The sequence below is a fragment of the Nannospalax galili genome, unplaced genomic scaffold (genome assembly GCF_000622305.1).
Source record: "Nannospalax galili isolate Female #2095 unplaced genomic scaffold, S.galili_v1.0 scaffold388, whole genome shotgun sequence".
NCBI lineage: Eukaryota > Metazoa > Chordata > Mammalia > Rodentia > Spalacidae > Nannospalax > Nannospalax galili.
This window is the reverse complement of record NW_008360304.1, coordinates 2,379,772-2,387,801: the sequence shown is the minus strand read 5'-3', so window position 1 is coordinate 2,387,801 and position 8,030 is coordinate 2,379,772. Positions and strand designations below refer to the sequence as shown.

Genomic DNA, 8,030 nt, shown 5'->3' with positions numbered 1-8,030 from the left:
TTTTTTTTTTTTTTTTTGTCTTGTTGCAGACCTTTAAAGACCAGATTGCCCAGGAATTCCAGGACAAACCATACAAAGCTCATACAGTAGACACATGCCTCAGACTCCCAGCCTCAGAAGCACCTTTAAAGTCTGACTTCCTTCTCTCTGAAATGGAGGTATATTAGAGGCTGAATAACTGAAATTTGAAGACTGCATGAGATAAGGTAGATAATGTTTTTGTGGAATGCCCAATACATAGTAAGAATTTGAAAGATGAAGCATGGTTCTTGTCTCTGTGGAGGTTGTAGTGCTCCCTTCCTTCTACCTTCAGCACTCTGGTTCTTATATTTCCATACTTTTACATTCAGTTTATTTCACATCTGTGTAGAGGAATAATATATTTCAAGACCCTCAAGATTTCCTTTGCTGTTGATCACCACCATGCATAGATCATCAACCCAGAGGGCATGTGTGCTGGATAGCTTCAGTTGTCAACCTGACGTACCTGGGAAGAGGGAACATAAATGGGGGGACTTTATTGGCTTGGCCTGTGGGCATGTCTGTGAGGCATTTTCTTGGTTGCTGGGTGATGTGGGAGGGTCCAGCCCATTCTGGGCAGGTGGTCTTGGGTTGTATATGAAAACAGGCTGAACATAGGCCAGAGGAACAAGCCAGTAAGCATCATTCCTCCAAGGTCCATCCTTCAGTTCCTGCTTCAAGTTTCCTGCCTGGCTCCCCTCCATGAAATGTAAGCTATAAACCAAAATAAACCCTTTTCTCCCCAAGTCGGTTTTGGTCAGAGTGTTTTATAGCAATAGTGTTTTAGCAATAGAAAGCTAATTAGGTCAACATGTGAATGAGATACTTGGTGACAACCCAGGATGCAATAGCTCCCACTGGTGAGGTCACACTGTCATGTTCAAATATAGCCACATCTTGCCATTCTCCTTCCAGAAAATGTTTCCACGACATCTTGGACCCCTTCTTTGTCTGTTTTTCTGCCCTTTCCAACATGATTGTAGACACTAGAGTCTTTAGTTCCTGAGAAAAATCACAGTCCATTGGGAAGGCTTTCCAGAATAACCTCTATCAGGGCAGGAGCTTGTTAATAAATATTCTGTCCACAGAGACATAGGGAAATACCTCCAACAGGAGGATCTTGTTTCTCCTGATACATCCATGTCCAACCTTGAATCATTTATACCCTAGCATGACTCCTGACACATTGGTCTTTGTGAATTCTCCATTTTCATGCCCTTCACAACACATACGCATTCAGGACAAGAAGCTGGACCTCCCTCACATTTTACTCTTAGTCTGCATAGCCACATTTTGGGCCCCAGATCACCTGAACAAGTAAATCACCATCCTTAAACTTTGGTCTGAACTTCTTCAGAAGACCCTCATACAGGGTCCACTAAAAGTTCAGGTACAAATTGTCACATGTGGCTTTCCTTCTTTTTGTATTTGCGTTTTCTACAGACACTGATCACAGAAGATTATATGAAGTTACTTTATTAACTATTCATATTCAACTTTGAAGACCACTATCCCTCTGGACAAGCACAGACCTCTCTATTTGAGTGTCACATACTAAATCAGGTCACTTTTGGATTCTGTCGTTATTCATACGTGCTTAATGAGCTTGCCTTCACTGCAGTACAGCCAGTAGTTCTTCCAGACTTTCCTTTTCCAAGAGTCCCAAGACCACTTATACTCCAGCCTTCTGGTTTCCCATCTGAGATTCCAGGACCTCCAAAGAAGCTTTCCTCATTTGAATCAGTTGTTATTTGGCTCCACCAGACTCACTAGCAGTGGTGTGTATCTGCTAAGAAATTCAACAAGTATTTTCATCAAGTTCAACATTATGCCCCAAGAAAGCAGACAAAATGTTCAAATGCAATCATATGGGCGAGACAGAAGGTAGACATGCATGTGCATGTAGAAATTATGTTAACAGCAATGTGTCCACGTTAAAAGGACAGACAAGTTAAGCTGGCCATGAACCTGGAATAAGAAGGTGCTTCCTACAGACCCTCTATGCACCTCTTCATCTTGTTATCTAGAGATGTGTCAGATTTCTGAGATGCAAGTGTACAAAACTAGCAGAGTGCTATACAGTAATGTTCCATTAAATATTTATAGAACAATTAACTCTTCAAGTTAACAAACTGTATTTTATTGTTGCTGCCTAACACATGAAATGGATTTAAGTCCATACAAGCATCTGAGCTGTGCTGTAGAATACTCAGCATATTGCTTCCATAACCTGTCTCCTTCACTCAGTTTAGCAGGCTGTAATAAAAGTGTGACAGAAGCACTTCTTCAACTTTGTAAATCTGTAGATAAATCTCAACGAAAATGGAGGCAAATTCTCATAGTAAGTGTGGATTGGAAATCACCATTTGTTTGGGGGTTTTGTAAAATAAGGAAGTATCTCAGAACATGGAAATTAAAGTAATACTGGACAGACTGACCATTCACTGTATATGCATATTTTCATTGAGTACTTAGTATTTGCATGTTTTTCCTCCTCATCTAATTTATAATCTTTTGAATGGTAGGACAGGACCTTGTGTTTTTAGGACTATGTAGAAAAGGTCACCTGGATAAGATAGGGTAAAGGCAATGGGAAGTTTAGTCATCTTTTCAAGGACTAGAACATAACCTGCATAGTCTCTGGGGTAGAAATAAAGCAAAGCAAGCAAATGCTATAAAAACCTTATTCTGTGTCCTTGCTCTCTGTACAATTGTCTTTCTAAGTGGCCCACAGTTCTGTTGCCTACTGTCTCTGTCAACATTTATGATATAAACCTTCAGTTGCAAAAACAGAACTATAAAATGTTAACCCTTTCATAGCTTTTTTTTCTTTCATTATGGATAAAATACTTAAGAAACCAAATTGCAACTGTGAAATTCAAGCCTCAATCTGAAAGGTAAACATGATTTTTAAGGAATAGTCAATAAGACCCTCTATGTACAGCTAAAAAATAACCAACTTAAAGTGTTTTGAGTGATGTGGTCCTTGGCTGTTTAGTTTCAGAGTGTTAAAGGAAGAACCAACTAAGTCCTCTGGCTATGATGGAGGCTTCAGACTTGGCTCACCAAGAATCAGCCCTCCACTCTGCTCTTTAAGCTTTTGACCATGTACAAGTCACTTATTGTCCTGTGACCCAGATTACTTATACATAAAATGAATAGTAGCAACCTCAGGAACAGAACAAGGTCGCCAAGTGAAGTGTAAGACTAAGTGTGCAAGAAATATTACCAATAATCTCTACCCAGAAGACAGGGTGATCCCACAAATAATTGTACCCATGTCCTTGGGAAGTCAGTTTTCTGTTGAAATTGTGTTGACATTCTGAGTGTACAACGTTCCTCTAATAGTTGGGAAAATTTTGCTTGTCCAGGAGAAGTTTGAGATAATACACTTTCAACAAATTCTTCTGTTTCCTTTCCCTCCCTGTGCCCATCAAACCTGTTACACAGCTGGATGATGGGCAAACACAAGGCAGGGGAACTTCAGGGTTGCTGGGTAACACCTCACTTAATAGCTGCCTTCAGCACATGCACATCTGTCAGGAAAGTAAAATATTGTTCATTGACTTTTTACTCCACAGCCAATTTCATCAGTTGTAAATATTGGAATTGCTTTGCAAATATCCTGGCAGATTGTGCTGACTTGTTAATATAAATGATGATATAATTAGATTTATAACACTTTTTTCAAACAATTTACAATAAAACAAGAAGAAAACTCTTGTGACTTATTGATCTATCATTATTAAAATGTGCATGAAAAGTCAGTTATGCCAAACGGAGGTGTTTAAGGGAAATGAGCTTTCATGCCCTAAGATTACACCATGAGGTTTCATATTTCTTTAATATTTTTCCTCTAAGAATTTTGCTTCTGACAAGTGAAAAGAAACTCATATTTTTCTTATTTCACTCTGAAATATTGCAAGCAGTGTGAAGCTGTAAACTAAGGAATCTGGCTTCCTGGGATCCCAGTTTATTCTCCTCCCTCCAAGCCCAGGGTAAAGCCGAGTCCTCACCATCTTCTCTTATTTACAAATTCATCTCTCCTTCAACAGTAGTCACAGTCTTTAAAACGTGGAGCTATGAAAATTTTTGTGTAAATGTGATTCTGCTTAGTGCTCCTGGGAGTATATTGTCAGGTGGAATTCTACCGGCGCATCCTTTTGTTGGACGCGAGCTCTCATTTTCCTTTTAAAACCTGGGGGTTTTCATTTCTGCTCTGAGAACTTTGGAGGCCCATTCTACTTCAAATAAGGATGACATAGGTTGAGGTGGCATGTGTGTGCTGGGGGTGGCTTACTGTGCCTTCCTTGGATCTTGGTTGCCTTGCTCTTTGGGGACAGAAGGCTGGGTCTGATTAGATGCCACCCCCTTCTGGGGAAGGCCATTCTAATCCCAGTTCCTACCTTAAGTAAGCCAGTGGTCACATCTGTTTTCCACTTTGCTCCTAATGAATGCAGACATTCACCTATATTGAAGGTACCAGGAGAAAAACTTGTTAAAAATAAGTCATAAGCTGGAAGTGGTGGCGTAGCCTCTAATCCCAGCACTCAGGAGGCAGAGGCAGGTGGATCTCTCTGAGACTGAGGCCAGCTTGGTTTACGTAGTGAGTTCCAGGTCAACTGGGGCTACAGGGAGACCCTATCTCAGAACAAAACAAACCATAAAGCAGTCTATAAATGGAGAAAGGCCATCATTTTATGTCTCAGACTTCTAAAATATTCAGTTTAGATTATAAAAGAAAATTTCAATACACATTTTAAAAAATTGTTAGTGTATGTATTGCAGATAAATTACTCTTTGGAAGAAAATTTTGGAATTACTGAATAATAACCAGTAAAGTAAATCATATGTATATATGTTATTTCTTTTATAGACATATTTCATACATACCAGAGCATATATATGTGACAGATGATGACTCTATGTAGAAGTTCTAGGAGAGCCAGAAATGGGGAGTGGCAAAATTTAGATGAGTTCAAGGAAGTATCTTACTCCAATGGAATAGACTTCTAATTGAAAAAAGTGCAAATAGCCTTCCAATATGAGAATGTCTAGTTTTTATTTATTTCTTAGACATTATTATAATTAATATCTTTTATTTGAATCTCATGCATACAGAATGAATTAATTTTTTTTTTGCTTTATGAGCTAGGAATGTAGCTCAGTGGTAAAGAACATTTGTCCAGCAAATTAGGAGGCCCTCAGTCCATCCCCAGCATCTCATGAAACATATTTTCATACATACCAGCTAGACTTGCTCCAACTGAAACATTCTGTTTAATTTTGCAGTCAGGTGAGTCTGGTGCATGGGTTTCTACTGTTTGAATATAGATATGATTTTTTTGTAAAATTCCTAAATATCCCTTTTTCAGGTTTTCCTCACAGCCTAGGTATTCAGCACCACCACCACTACCAACACCACTACCACTACCACTACCACTACCCTGGGGCTATGGGTAAATATTTTTTCTCATTTGACTTCAATTTCATACTCTGCTGATGAACCTTTCAACAGACTGCTGTTGGAAACCAGATCCATTGGAATCCAGACTTTAGAGACAGAGAAAGCCAAAAAATGAAAGCCTGAGGAAGGCTTCTCAGGCTCCTGTCAAGTGTTCTCTGTTGGGCTGGGGGTCCTGTCTGGAAGCAGTTCTCAGCCTCACCTCATTTACAGCTACCCAGACCCTACCTGTGTTAGTTAGAAGGTTTGTCCCTATGCTAAAATACCTGACATAAACAATTTAAGAGGAGGAATAGTTTGTTTTGGCTCATAGTTTCAGAGGATTTATTCTGTAGTCCTTGACTTCATTGATTTTGGGCCCATAGGCAGAACCATGGTGTATGGAAACATAAGGCAGAAGTTACTAACATGGTGAATAGTCAGCAGAAGTGGAAAGACTCACAGAGGCCTGGATCAAGATGTACAGGCCCAGGTATATGCCTCTAGTAACTTGTTTCCTCTAGAAAGCCCCACCTACCTAATGTTTCCAGAACTTCTATGCATAATGTCCCCAGCTAGGAACCAAGTCATGAGCCTTTTAGAGGGACATGCCATATCCAACCCATGACACTACCCAAAGGAATTGATTTAGCTGATTTCCATTCCACATCTTTTAACCTACCAGGACAAAGTCTGAGGTAGGCAATAAATTAATTAATTAATTAATATTCAGTGAACCCACTGGAATTAGGCTCTGACACTTCTGCATAAATCTAAGTTTCTTTATAGCTACTCTATGAGGATTTGTTTGAAGACATTAAAAAAGAAAATATGAACTGTCCTGAGTGATTTTTACATCATGTTTTCCAAAAACTGAGCTATTTTAGAAGGTCTATATCTTTGCATTTATTTGTGACCTGGAAGAATACAGAAGCAACATGCGTTGCAGTAGTCTACGTAGTTTACTTCTGCCAACACTCCTGCACTAGTTCTAGCACATGAACTGGATAATTTGATGTGCTCTTTCCTCATTCTGCCTCCTGAAGACCTTCCAGACCTCCCTTCTTACTTAAAACCTTCTTCTTTTAGAAAACAGTGCAATGTTTCTGACAAAACCTGTTCTTTCACTCTTCACTAGATGTTCCTGTCTCCAGATCTGTGGACCTATCTATGTTCCCACCTTCTTCCCCTTCATCCTCAAGGCTCTGCTTGCCCTCACTTTGGTTTTGCAACCACAGAATCTAGTCACAGGGCTTATCCAAACCAAGAATAAGTGAAGCATAGAGAGGAAATGAAACAGTAATTCTCAGATAAAGGGCAGTGTGCATTCAGGAATAGAGACCACATTTCAGGGGACAGGAGGCATCTTCAAACTGTATCTCAACCCCAGACCAAAGATACCCTAAGAATCACAACACCACAGCTAGATGTGGATGATGGCTGGGACCAGTGAAGTAGAAAGGAACTAAGGAGGAAAGGGAAGAAATGGAGAAGTGGAAAGAGTAAGTAGATTGTGGATCAACTTCTTGTACCAAACTAGGGGGAAAATAATAAAGTTAAAATACCTGTTTTCTATTCCAAACTATCTCTAAGTGCAGTCAGACACACTCTGAGGTAGGAAGCGCAAAAAGCAAAACAAAACAATAAAAATGCAATGAGACATGCCAGTTCTGTGAACTACTAACATCTGAGCTAGGAGACTAAGTGAGGTCAGGACAATCAGGAAAGGAAGCTGTGAGCAGGGGTGTGCTCCGTGTTTAATTGGTCTTCATGTCCTCTATTTCATTCCCAAGACTGTCAATTTCTCACTTTTCAACTTCACTTCTAATCCCAATCTAATCTGTTTATTCCTGAAATAGTCTCTGACCTGTCTCCCCATATCTCTTCTGTCACTTCTAATCCATCTAATATTATAGTTTAAGTGATGTCTCAAAAGAGAAAATTTGGCACTATTGCTTCCCTTGGATGGTTTTGTGTGTGTGCGCGCGCACGTGTGTGTGTGTGTGTGTGTGTGTGTGTGTGTGTGTGTGCCCTTAAGAATGAGATGGTGGGGCTGGAAAAATGGCTCCAAGATTAAGAGCACTGGCTGCTCTTGCAGAGGACCAGAGTTTGATTCCCAGCACCCACCTATATGGTGGCTAACAACCATCTATGATCCCATTTCTAGGGGCTTTGATGCGCTCTTCTGACCTCCACGGGCATTGCACAACATGGGTGCACTTACATATCTGTAGGCAATACATACACATAAAATAAAAATAATAAATAAAATACTTAAAAAATAAAGAATGAGGCTCTCCTATCCTCAGGCCTCTTGGGCTAGGTCTATCGCGCGGCCCTCTCGCCTTGACTCCCCCAGCCTCATTCATTCTTCCATCTCCCCCGCTGTTCTCTACTCCTAGTTTGGGCCCTGTGCCATTCCTAGTCTTGGGTCCCCAGACACCTGGAACCAATACTGCTTCCTGATCTTTTTCACCCAGGCCAACTTGGTGCCTTCCTTGGGCCCCAGGAGCACTGCTTCTGGACCTGGCCCCACCCTCACCTCCCTCTACTTCCCTGGTCCTGC

The 8,030-nt window shown here is 40.5% G+C and overlaps 1 long non-coding RNA gene across 1 annotated transcript in view; it reads left to right on the top strand.

Moving 5' to 3' along the window:
• Window positions 1–3,699, top strand: part of LOC108490259 — a 4,152-nt gene extending 453 nt beyond the window's left edge. The window contains exons 2-3 of the long non-coding RNA XR_001872207.2: window positions 30–206; window positions 1,465–3,699. This is a non-coding gene — a long non-coding RNA (uncharacterized LOC108490259). The remainder of the gene's footprint in view (window positions 1–29; window positions 207–1,464) is intronic.
• Window positions 3,700–8,030: the final 4,331 nt, after the last annotated feature.